Source organism: Pristiophorus japonicus, chromosome 8, assembly GCF_044704955.1.
Source record: "Pristiophorus japonicus isolate sPriJap1 chromosome 8, sPriJap1.hap1, whole genome shotgun sequence".
Lineage (NCBI taxonomy): Eukaryota > Metazoa > Chordata > Chondrichthyes > Pristiophoridae > Pristiophorus > Pristiophorus japonicus.
The window spans coordinates 169371694-169384241 of NC_091984.1; positions in this window are offsets into that span (position 1 = coordinate 169371694).

Here is a 12548-nt window from a genome sequence, read left to right on the forward strand (position 1 = left end):
CAGTGTGGGTAATCCCGGAGTTTCTCATGTGAGTAATCCCGGAGTTTCTCAGTGTGAGTAATCCGGGAGTTTCTCAGTGTGAGTAATCCCGGAGTTTCTCAGTGTGGGTAATCCCGGAGTTTCTCAGTGTGGGTAATCCCGGATGTTCTCAGTGTGGGTAATCCGGGAGTTTCTCAATGTGGGTAATCCGGGAGATTCTCAGTGTGGGTAATCCCGGAGTTTCTCATGTGAGTAATTCCAGAGTTTCTCAGTGTGGGTAATCCCGGAGTTTCTCATGTGAGTAATCCCGGAGTTTCTCAGTGTGGGTAATCCCGGAGTTTTTCATGTGAGTAATTCCGGAGTTTCTCAGTGTGAGTAATCCCGGAGTTTCTCAGTGTGGGTAATCTGGGAGTTTCTCAGTGTGGGTAATCCGGGAGTTTCTCAGTGTGGGTAATCCGGGAGATTCACAGCGTGGGTAATCCCGGAGTTTCTCAGTGTGGGTAATCCGGGAGTTACTCAGTGTGGGTAATCCCGGAGTTTCTCATGTGAGTAATCCCGGAGTTTCTCAGTGTGGGTAATCCCGGAGTTTCTCATGTGAGTAATTCCGGAGTTTCTCAGTGTGGGTAATCCGGGAGTTTCTCAGTGTGAGTAATCCGGGAGTTTCTCAGTGTGAGTAATCCCGGAGTTTCTCAGTGTGGGTAATCCGAGAGATTCACAGTGTGGGTAATCCGGGAGATTCACAGTGTGGGTAATCCCGGAGTTTCTCAGTGTGGGTAATCCGGGAGATTCACAGTGTGGGTAATCCGGGAGATTCTCAGTGTGGGTAATCCCGGAGTTTCTCAGTGTGGGTAATCCGGGAGATTCACAGTGTGAGTAATCCCGGAGTTTCTCAGTGTGGGTAATCCGGGAGATTCTCAGTGTGGGTAATCCGGGAGTTTCTCAGTGTGGGTAATCTGGGAGTTTCTCAGTGTGGGTAATCCGGGAGTTTCTCAGTGTGGATAATCCCGGAGTTTCTCAGTGTGAGTAATCCCGGAGTTTCTCAGTGTGAGTAATCCCAGAGTTTCTCAGTGTGAGTAATCCCGGAGTTTCTCAGTGTGAGTAATCCCGGAGTTTCTCAGTGTGGGTAATCCGGGAGATTCACAGTGTGGATAATCCCGGAGTTTCTCAGTGTGAGTAATCCCGGAGTTTCTCAGTGTGGGTAATCCGGGAGTTTCTCAGTGTGGGTAATCCGGGAGTTTCTCAGTGTGAGTAATCCCGGAGATTTTCAGTGTGGGTAATTCCGGAGTTTCTCAGTCTGAATAGTCCCGGAGTTTCTCAGTGTGGGTAATCCGGGAGTTTCTCAGTGTGGGTAATCCGGGAGTTTCTCAGTGTGGATAATCCCGGAGTTTCTCAGTGTGGGTAATCCTGGAGTTTCTCAGTGTGAGTAATCCCGGAGTTTCTCAGTGTGAGTAATCCCTTAGTTTCTCAGTGTGAGCAATCCGGGAGTTTCTCAGTGTGAGTAATCCCGGAGTTTCTCAGTGTGGGTAATCCGGGAGTTTCTCAGTGTGTGTAATCCCGGAGTTTCTCAGTGTGAGTAATCCGGGAGTTTCTCAGTGTGAGTAATCCGGGAGTTTCTCAGTGTGAGTAATCCCGAAGTTTCTCAGTGTGGGTAATCCTGGAGTTTCTCAGTGTGAGTAATCCCGGAGTTTCTCAGTGTGAGTAATCCCGGAGTTTCTCAGTGTGGGTAATCCGGAAGTTTCTCAGTGTGGGTAATCCCGGAGTTTCTCAGTGTGGGTAATCCGGGAGTTTCTCAGTGTGAGTAATCCGGGAGTTTCTCAGTGTGAGTAATCCCGGAGTTTCTCATGTGAGTAATCCCGGAGTTTCTCAGTGTGAGTAATCCCTTAGTTTCTCAGTATGAGCAATCCGGGAGTTTCTCAGTGTGAGTAATCCCGGAGTTTCTCAGTGTGGGTAATCCGGGAGTTTCTCAGTGTGTGTAATCCCGGAGTTTCTCAGTGTGAGTAATCCGGGAGTTTCTCAGTGTGACTAATCCCGGAGTTTCTCAGTGTGGGTAATTCCGGAGTTTCTCAGTGTGAATAATCCGGGAGTTTCTCAGTGTGGGTAATCCGGGAGTTACTCAGTGTGGGTAATCCCGGAGTTTCTCATGTGAGTAATCCCGGAGTTTCTCAGTGTGAGTAATCCGGGAGTTTCTCAGTGTGAGTAATCCCGGAGTTTCTCAGTGTGGGTAATCCGGGAGTTTCTCAGTGTGGGTAATCCCGGATGTTCTCAGTGTGGGTAATCCGGGAGTTTCTCAATGTGGGTAATCCGGGAGATTCTCAGTGTGGGTAATCCCGGAGTTTCTCATGTGAGTAATTCCAGAGTTTCTCAGTGTGGGTAATCCCGGAGTTTCTCATGTGAGTAATCCCGGAGTTTCTCAGTGTGGGTAATCCCGGAGTTTTTCATGTGAGTAATTCCGGAGTTTCTCAGTGTGAGTAATCCCGGTGTTTCTCAGTGTGGGTAATCTGGGAGTTTCTCAGTGTGGGTAATCCGGGAGTTTCTCAGTGTGGGTAATCCGGGAGATTCACAGCGTGGGTAATCCCGGAGTTTCTCAGTGTGGGTAATCCGGGAGTTACTCAGTGTGGGTAATCCCGGAGTTTCTCATGTGAGTAATCCCGGAGTTTCTCAGTGTGGGTAATCCCGGAGTTTCTCATGTGAGTAATTCCGGAGTTTCTCAGTGTGGGTAATCCGGGAGTTTCTCAGTGTGAGTAATCCGGGAGTTTCTCAGTGTGAGTAATCCCGGAGTTTCTCAGTGTGGGTAATCCGGGAGATTCACAGTGTGGGTAATCCGGGAGATTCACAGTGTGGGTAATCCCGGAGTTTCTCAGTGTGGGTAATCCGGGAGATTCACAGTGTGGGTAATCCGGGAGATTCTCAGTGTGGGTAATCCCGGAGTTTCTCAGTGTGGGTAATCCGGGAGATTCACAGTGTGAGTAATCCCGGAGTTTCTCAGTGTGGGTAATCCGGGAGATTCTCAGTGTGGGTAATCCGGGAGTTTCTCAGTGTGGGTAATCTGGGAGTTTCTCAGTGTGGGTAATCCGGGAGTTTCTCAGTGTGGATAATCCCGGAGTTTCTCAGTGTGAGTAATCCCGGAGTTTCTCAGTGTGAGTAATCCCAGAGTTTCTCAGTGTGAGTAATCCCGGAGTTTCTCAGTGTGAGTAATCCCGGAGTTTCTCAGTGTGGGTAATCCGGGAGATTCACAGTGTGGATAATCCCGGAGTTTCTCAGTGTGAGTAATCCCGGAGTTTCTCAGTGTGGGTAATCCGGGAGTTTCTCAGTGTGGGTAATCCGGGAGTTTCTCAGTGTGAGTAATCCCGGAGATTTTCAGTGTGGGTAATTCCGGAGTTTCTCAGTCTGAATAGTCCCGGAGTTTCTCAGTGTGGGTAATCCGGGAGTTTCTCAGTGTGGGTAATCCGGGAGTTTCTCAGTGTGGATAATCCCGGAGTTTCTCAGTGTGGGTAATCCTGGAGTTTCTCAGTGTGAGTAATCCCGGAGTTTCTCAGTGTGAGTAATCCCTTAGTTTCTCAGTGTGAGCAATCCGGGAGTTTCTCAGTGTGAGTAATCCCGGAGTTTCTCAGTGTGGGTAATCCGGGAGTTTCTCAGTGTGTGTAATCCCGGAGTTTCTCAGTGTGAGTAATCCGGGAGTTTCTCAGTGTGAGTAATCCGGGAGTTTCTCAGTGTGAGTAATCCCGAAGTTTCTCAGTGTGGGTAATCCTGGAGTTTCTCAGTGTGAGTAATCCCGGAGTTTCTCAGTGTGAGTAATCCCGGAGTTTCTCAGTGTGGGTAATCCGGAAGTTTCTCAGTGTGGGTAATCCCGGAGTTTCTCAGTGTGGGTAATCCGGGAGTTTCTCAGTGTGAGTAATCCGGGAGTTTCTCAGTGTGAGTAATCCCGGAGTTTCTCAGTGTGAGTAATCCCGGAGTTTCTCAGTGTGAGTAATCCCTTAGTTTCTCAGTATGAGCAATCCGGGAGTTTCTCAGTGTGAGTAATCCCGGAGTTTCTCAGTGTGGGTAATCCCGGAGTTTCTCAGTGTGAGTAATCCGGGAGTTTCTCAGTGTGACTAATCCCGGAGTTTCTCAGTGTGGGTAATTCCGGAGTTTCTCAGTGTGAATAATCCAGGAGTTTCTCAGTGTGGATAATCCGGGAGTCTCTCAGTGTGGATAATCCCGGAGTTTCTCAGTGTGGGTAATCCGGGAGTTTCTCAGTGTGAGTAAACCCGGAGTTTCTCAGTGTGAGTAATCCCGGAGTTTCTCAGTGTGAGTAATCCGGGAGTTTCTCAGTGTGAGTAATCCCGGAGTTTCTCAGTGTGGGTAATCTGGGAGATTCTCAGTGTGGGTAATCCGGGAGTTTCTCAGTGTGAGTAATCCCGGAGTTTCTCAGTGTGGGTAATTCCGGAGTTTCTCAGTGTGGGTAATCCGGGAGTTTCCCAGTGTGGGTAATCCGGGAGTTTCTCAGTGTGGGTAATTCCGGAGTTTCTCAGTGTGGGTAATCCCGGAGTTTCTCAGTGTGGGTAATTCCGGAGTTTCTCAGTGTGAGTAATCTGGGAGTTTCTAGGAACATTAGGAACAGGAATTGGCCAGTCAGCCCCTTGAGCCTGTTCCGCCATTCAATTAGATGATGGCTGATCTGCATCCAAACTCCATGTACCTGCCTTGGTTCCATATCCCTTTGTACCTTTAACTAACAGAAATATATTCATCTCGGTTTCAACATTTTCAATTGACCTCCAGACTCGACAGCTTTTCGGGGGAGAGAGTTCCAGATTTTCATCACCCTTTGTGTGAAGAAGTGCTTCCTGACATAGAAACATAGAAACATAGAAAATAGGTGCAGGAGTAGGCCATTCGGCCCTTCGAGCCTGCACCACCATTCAATAAGATCATGGCTGATCATTCCCTCAGTACCCCTTTCCTGCTTTCTCGCCATACCCCTTGATCCCTTTAGCCGTAAGGGCCATATCTAACTCACTCTTGAATATATCCAATGAACTGGCATCAACAACTCTCTGCGGCAGGGAATTCCACAGGTTCACCACTCTCTGAGTGAAGAAGTTTCTCCTCATCTCGGTCCTAAATGGCCTACCCCTTATCCTAAGACTGTCCCCTGGTTCTGCATTTCCCCAACATTGGGAACATTCTTCCTGCATCTAACCTGTCTAAACCCGTCAGAATTTTAAACGTTTCTATGAGATCCCCTCTCATTCATCTGAACTCCAGTGAATACAAGCCCAGTTGATCCAGTCTTTCTTGATATGTCAGTCCCGCCATCCCAGGAATCAGTCTGATGAACCTTTGCTGCACTCCCTCAATAGCAAGAATGTCCTTCCTCAAGTTAGGAGACCAAAACTGTACACAATATTCCAGGTGAGGCCTCACCAAGGCTCTGTACAACTGCAGTAAGACCTCCCTGCTCCTATACTCAAATCCCCTAGCTATGAAGGCCAACATACCATGTGCCTTCTTCACCGCCTGCTGCACCTGTATGCCAACTTTCAATGACTGATGAACCATGACATCCAGGTCTCGTTGCACCTCCCCTTTTCCTAATCTGCCACCATTCAGATAATACTCTGTCTTCGCCCTTTTGCCCCCAAAGTGGATAACCTCACATTTATCCACATTATACTGCATCTGCTATGCATTTGTCCACTCATCTAACATGTCCAAGTCATCCTGCAGCCTCTTAGCATCCTCCTCACAGCTCACACCGCCACCCAGTTTAGTGCCCTCTGCAAACTTGGAAATGATTGATGTATATTGTAAAGAGCTGGGTTCCCAGCACTGAGCCCTGTGGCACTCCACTAGTCACTGCCTGCCATTCTGAAAAGGACCCATTTATCCCGACTTTCTGCTTCCTGTCTGCCAACCAGTTCTCTATCCAGGTCAGTACATTACCCCCCAATACCATGTGCTTTGATTTGCACACCAATCTCTTGTGTGGGACCTTGTCAAAAGCATTTTGAAAGTCCAAATACACCACATCCACTGGTTCTCCCTCGTCCACTCTACTAGTTACATCCTCAAAAAATTCCAGAAGATTTGTCAACCATGATTTACCCTTCATAAATCCATGCTGACTTGGACCGATCCTGTCACTGCTTTCCAAATCCGCTGCTACTTCATCCTTAATAATTGATTCCAACATTTCCCCCACCACTGATGTCAGGCTAACCAATCTATAATTACCCGCTTTCTCTCGCCCTCCCTTTTTAAAAAGTGGTGTTACATTAGCTACCCTCCAGTCCATAGGAACTGATCCCGAGTCGATAGACTGTTGGAAAATGATCACCAATGCATCCACTATTTCTAGGGTCACTTCCTTAAATACTCTGGGATGCAGACTATCAGGCCCCGGGGATGTATCGGCCTTCAATCCCATCAATTTCCCCAACACAATTTCCCACCTAATAAGGATATCCTTCAGTTCCTCCTTCTCACTAGACCCTCAGTCCTCTAGTAGTTTCGGAAGTTTATTTGTGTCTTCCTTCGTGAAGCCAGAACCAAAGTATTTGTTCAATTGGTCTGCCATTTCTTTGTTCCCCATTATAAATTCACCTGAATCCGACTGCAAGGGACCTACATTTGTCTTCACTAATCTTTTTCTCTTCACATATCTATAGAAGCTTTTGTAGTCAGTTTTTATGTTCCCGGCAAGCTTACTCTCATGCTCTATTTATCCCCTCTTAATTAAACCCTTTGTCCTCCTCTACTGAATTCTAAATTTCTCCCAGTCCTTAGGTTTGCTGCTTTTTCTGGCCAATTTATATGCCTCTTCCTTGGATTTAACATTATCCTTAATTTCCTTTGTTAGCCACGGTTGAGCGACCTTCCCCGTTTTATTTTTACTCCAGACAGGAATGTACAATTGCTGAAGTTCATCCATGTGATCTTTAAATGTTTGCCATTGCCTATCCACTGTCAACCCTTTCAGTATCATTTGCCAGTCTACTCTAGCCAATTCACGCCTCAAACCATCGAAGTTACCTTTCCTTAAGTTCAGGACCCTAGTTTCTGAATTAACTGTGTCACTCTCCATCCTAAGAAAGAATTCTACCATGTTATGGTCACTCTTCCCCAAGGGGTCTCGCACAACAAGATTGCTAATTAGTCCTTTCTCGTTACACATCATCCAGCTCCCTGGTTGGTTCCTCGACATATTAGTCTAGAAAACCATCCTGAATACACTCCAGGAAATCCTTCTCCACTGCATTCCTACCAGTTTGGTTAGCCCAATCAATATGTAGATTAAAGTCACCCATAATAACTGCTGTACCTTTATTGCATGCATCCCTTACTTCTCGTTTGATGCTGTCCTAACCTTACTACTACTGTTTGGTGGGCTGTACACAACTCCCACTAGCGTTTTCTGCGCTTTGGTATTCCGTAGCTCCACCCATACCGATTCCACATCATCCAAGCTAATGTCCTTTCTTACTATTGCATTAATGTCCTCTTTAACCAGCAACGCCACCCCGCCTCCTTTTCCTTTCTGTCTATCCTTCCTAAATGTTGAATACCCCTGGATATTGAGTTCCCAGCCTTGGTCACCCTGGAGCCATGTCTCCGTGATGCCAATTACATCATACCCGTTAACTGCTATCTGCACAGTTAATTCGTCCACCTTATTCCGAATACTCCTCGCATTGAGGCACAGAGCCTTCAGGCTTGTCTTTCTAACACACTTTGCCCCTTTAGAATTTTGCTGTAATGTGGCCCGTTTTGCTTTTTGCCTTAGGTTTCTCTGCCCTCCACTTTTACTTTTCTTCTTTCTATCTTTTGCTTCTGCCCCCATTATACTTCCCTCTGAATTCCTGCATAGGTTCCCATCCCCCTGCCGTATTAGTTTAACTCCTCCCCAACAGCACTAGCAAACACTCCCCCTAGGACGTTGGTTCCAGTCCTGCCCAGGTGCAGACCATCCGGTTTGTACTGGTCCCACCTCCCCCAGAACCAGTTCCAATCTCCCAGGAATTTGAATCCCTCCCTGCTGCACCACTCCTCAAGCCACGTATTCATCTGAGCTATCCTGCAATTCCTACTCTGACTAGCACGTGGCACTGGTAGCAATCCTGAGATTACTTCTTTTTAGGTCATACTTTTTAATTTAGCTCCTACCTCCCTAAATTTGTCTCGTAGGACCACATCTGTTTTTTTACCTATATTGTTGGTACCTATATGCACCACGACAACTGGCTGTTCACCCTCCCTTTTCAGAATGCCCTGCACCCGCTCTGACACATCCTTGACCCTTGCACCAGGGAGGCAACATACCATCCTGGAGTCTCGGTTGTGGCCGCAGAAACGTCTCTATTCCCCTTACAATTGAATCCCCTATCACTATCGTTCTCCCACTCTTTTTCCTGCCCTCCTGTGCAGCAGAGCCACCCACGGTGCCATGGACTTTGCTGCTGCTGCCCTCCCCTGATGAGTCATCCCCCTCAACAGCACTCAAAGCGGTGTATCTGTTTTGCAGGGGGATGACCGCAGGGGATCCCTGCACTACCTTCCTTGCACTGCTCTTCCTGTTGGTCATCCATTCCCTATCTGCCTGAGTAAACATTTCCTGCGGTAAGACCAACTCACTAAATGTGCTATTCACGTCATTCTCAGCATCGTGGATGCTCCAGAGTGAATCCACCCGCAGCTCCAGTGCCGCAATGCAGTTTGTCAGGAGCTGCAGCCGGATACACTTCCCGCACACGTAGTCGTCAGAGTCACCGTAAGCGTCCCTGACTTCCCACATAGTACAGAAGGAGCATAACACGTGTCCGAGCTGTCCTGCCATGACTTAAACACTAGATAAACTTAAATTGGCAACAACAATGCTAAAGGTTACTTACTGATATAGAAAAGAAAAAGAAAAACGACTTACCAATCACCAGCCAATCACTTATCCCCTTGGCTGTGACGTCACCTTGCGATTTCTTTCTGCTTCTTTTTTGCCTTCCCATCCTGCTGCAGCTGCACCGGCTGGGCCTTTATAGGCCTCACCCACGCTGCTGCTCCACCTCTCCGACTGCCACCGAACCACGGACTTCCGCTGGGCCTTTATAAACCTCACCCACGCTGCTGCTCTGCCTCTCTGACTGACATCACCCCTGAACGGCCTGGCTCAAATTTTAAGGTTTTGATCCCTTGATCTGAACTCTCCCACCAGGGGAAATAGTTTCTCTATCTATTCGATTGAATTTTTTAATCATCTTAAACACTGTAATTAGATCGCCCTTAAGTCTTCTTCATTCAATGGGATACAAGCCGCGTCTATGCAACCTGTCTTCATAGGATTACACTGGATATACGGCACAGGAACAGCCCATTCGGCCCAACCAGTCCATGCCGGCGTTTATGCCCCAGTCGAGCCTCCTCCCGTCTTTCCTCATCTAAATCTATCAGCAAAACCCTCTATTCCCTTCTCCCTCATATGCTTGTCTAGCCTCCCCTTAAATGCATCTAATTTAACGCTTTAATATCAATGTACCTTTTAATTTTTTCTTTGAGTGCGCCGCCTCTTTAAGAGGCTGTGTGACCCATTCAAATTACTGCGCTTGTGCGTCTTTTTCTATTTAAAAGCCTACACTAAACATCCGTAAGACAAAGGTCCTCCACACCCTGACCCCGCCACACAGCCCTACCCCCATGCATCAAGATCCACGGTACGGCCCTGAACAATGTGGACCATTTACCATACCTCGGGAGCCTATTAACAGCAAGGGCAGACATCGACGACGAGATTCAACACCGCTTCCAGTGCGCCAGTGCAGCCTTCGGCCGCCTGAGGAAAAGAGTGTTTGAAGATCAGGCTCTCAAATCTGGCATCAAGCTCATGGTTTACAGGGCTGTAGTGAAACCCGCCCTCCTGTATGGCTCAGAGATGTGGACCATATACAGTAGACACCTCAAATTGCTGGAGAAATACCACCAACAATGTCTCCGCAAGGTCCTGCAAATCCCCTGGGAGGACAGACACACCAACGTTAGTGTCCTCGATCAGGCCAACATCCCCAGCATTGAAGCACTGACCACACTTGATCAGCTGCGCTGGGCAGGCCACACTGTTCGCATGCCAGACACAAGACTCCCAAAGCAAGTGCTCTACTCAGAGCTCATACATGGCAAGCGATCTCAAGTTGGGCACAGGAAACATTACAAGGACACCCTCAACGCCCCCCTGATAAAGTGCAACATCCCCACTGAAACCTGGGAATCCCTGGTCCAAGACTGCCCTTAGTGGAGGAAGTGCATCCGGGAGGGCGCTGAGCACCTCGAGTCTCATCGCCGAGAGCATGCAGAAATTAAGCGCAGGCAGCGGAAGGAGCGTGAACATAGAACATAGAATTAGGAACAGGAGTAGGCCATCTAGCCCCTCGAGCCTGCTCCACCACTCAACAAGATCAAGGCTGATCTGGCCGTGGACTCAGCTCCACTTACCCGCCTGCTCCCCATAACCCTTAATTCCCTTATTGGTTAAAAATCTATCTATCTGTGATTTGAATACATTCAATGAGCTAGCCTCAACTGCTTCCTTGGGCAGAGAATTCCACAGATTCGCAACCCTCTGGGAGAAGAAATTCCTTCTCAACTCGGTTTTAAATTGGCTCCCCGGTATTTTGAGGCTGTGCCTCCTAGTTCTAGTCTCCCCGACCAGTGGAAACAACCTCTCTGCCTCTATCTTGTCTATCCCTTTCATGATTTTAAATGTTTCTATAAGATCACCCCTCATCCTTCTGAACTCCAACGAGTAAAGACCCAGTCTACTCAATCTATCATCATAAGGTAACCCCCTCATCTCCAGAATCAGCCTAGTGAATCGTCTCTGTACCCCCTCCAAAGCTAGTATATCCTTCCTTAAGTAAGGTGACCAAAACTGCATGCAGTACTCCAGGTGCGGCCTCATCAATACCCTGTACAGTTGCAGCAGGATCTCCCTGCTTTTGTACTCCATCCCTCTCGCAATGAAGGCCAACACTCCATTCGCCTTCCTGATTACCTGCTGCACCTGCAAACTAACTTTTTGGGATTCATGCACAAGGACCCCCAGGTCCCTCTGCATCGCAGCATGTTGTAATTTCTCCCCATTCAAATAATATTCCCTTTTACTGTTTTTTTTTCCAAGGTGGATGACCTCACATTTTACGACATTGTATTCCATCTGCCAAACCTTAGCCCATTCAATTAACCTTTCTAAATCTCTTTGCAGCCTCTCTGTGTCCTCTACACAACCCGCTTTCCCAATAATCTTTGTGTCGCAAATTTTGTTACACTACACTCTGTCCCCTCTTCCAGGTCATCTATGTATATTGTAAACAGTTGTGGTCCCAGCACCGATCCCTGTGGCACAGCACTAACCACCAATTTCCAACCTGAAAGGACCCATTTATCCCAACTCTTTGTTTTCTGTTAGTTAGCCAATTCTCTATCCATGCTAATACATTTCCTCTGACTCCGCGTACCTCTATCTTCTGCAGTAACCTTTTGAGTGGCACCTTATCAAATGTCTTTTGGAAATCCAAATACACCACATCCATCGGTACACCTCTATCCACCATGCTCGTTATATCCTCAAAGAATTCCAGTAAATTAGTTGAACATGATTTCCCTTTCATGAATCCATGTTGCGTCTGCTTGATTACACTATTCCTATCTAGATGTCCCGCTATTTCTTCCTTAATGATAGCTTCAAACATTTTCCCCACTACAGATGTTAAACTAACCGGCCTATAGTTATCTGCCTTTTGTCTGCCCCCTTTTTTAAACAATGGCGTTACATTAGCTGCTTTCCAATCCGATGGTACCTCCCGAGTCCAGAGACTTTTGGTAGATTATAACAAATGCATCTGCTATAACTTCCGCCATCTCTTTTAATACCCTGGGATGCATTTCATCAGGACCAAGGGACTTGTCTACCTTGAGTCCCATTAGCCTGTCCAGCACTACCTCCCTAGTGATAGTGATTGTCTCAAGGTCCTCCCTTCCCACATTCCCGTGACCAGCAATTTTTGGCATGGTTTTTGTGTCTTCCACTGTGAAGACCGAAGCAAAATAATTGTTTAAGTTGTCAGCCATTTCCACATTTCCCATTATTAAATCCCTCTTCTCATCTTCTAAGGGACCAACATTTACTTTAGTCACTCTTTTCCGTTTTATATATCGGTAAAAGCTTTTACTATCTGTTTTTATGTTTTGCGTAAGTTTACTTTCATAATCTCTCTTTCCTTTCTTTATTGCTTTCTTAGTCATTCTTTGCTGTCGTTTAAAATTTTCCCAATCTTCTAGTTTCCCACTAACCTTGGCCACCTTATACGCATTGGTTTTTAATTTGATACTCTCCTTTATTTCCTTGGTTATCCACGGCTGGTTATCCCTTCTCTTACCGCCCTTCTTTTTCACTGGAATATATTTTTGTTGAGCACTATGAAAGAGCTCCTTAAAAGTCCTCCACTGTTCCTCAATTGTGCCACCGTTTAGTCTGTGTTTCCAGACTCCGTGCGGCAAACCAGACTCCCCGCCCACCCTTTCCTTCAACCACTGTCTGTCCCACC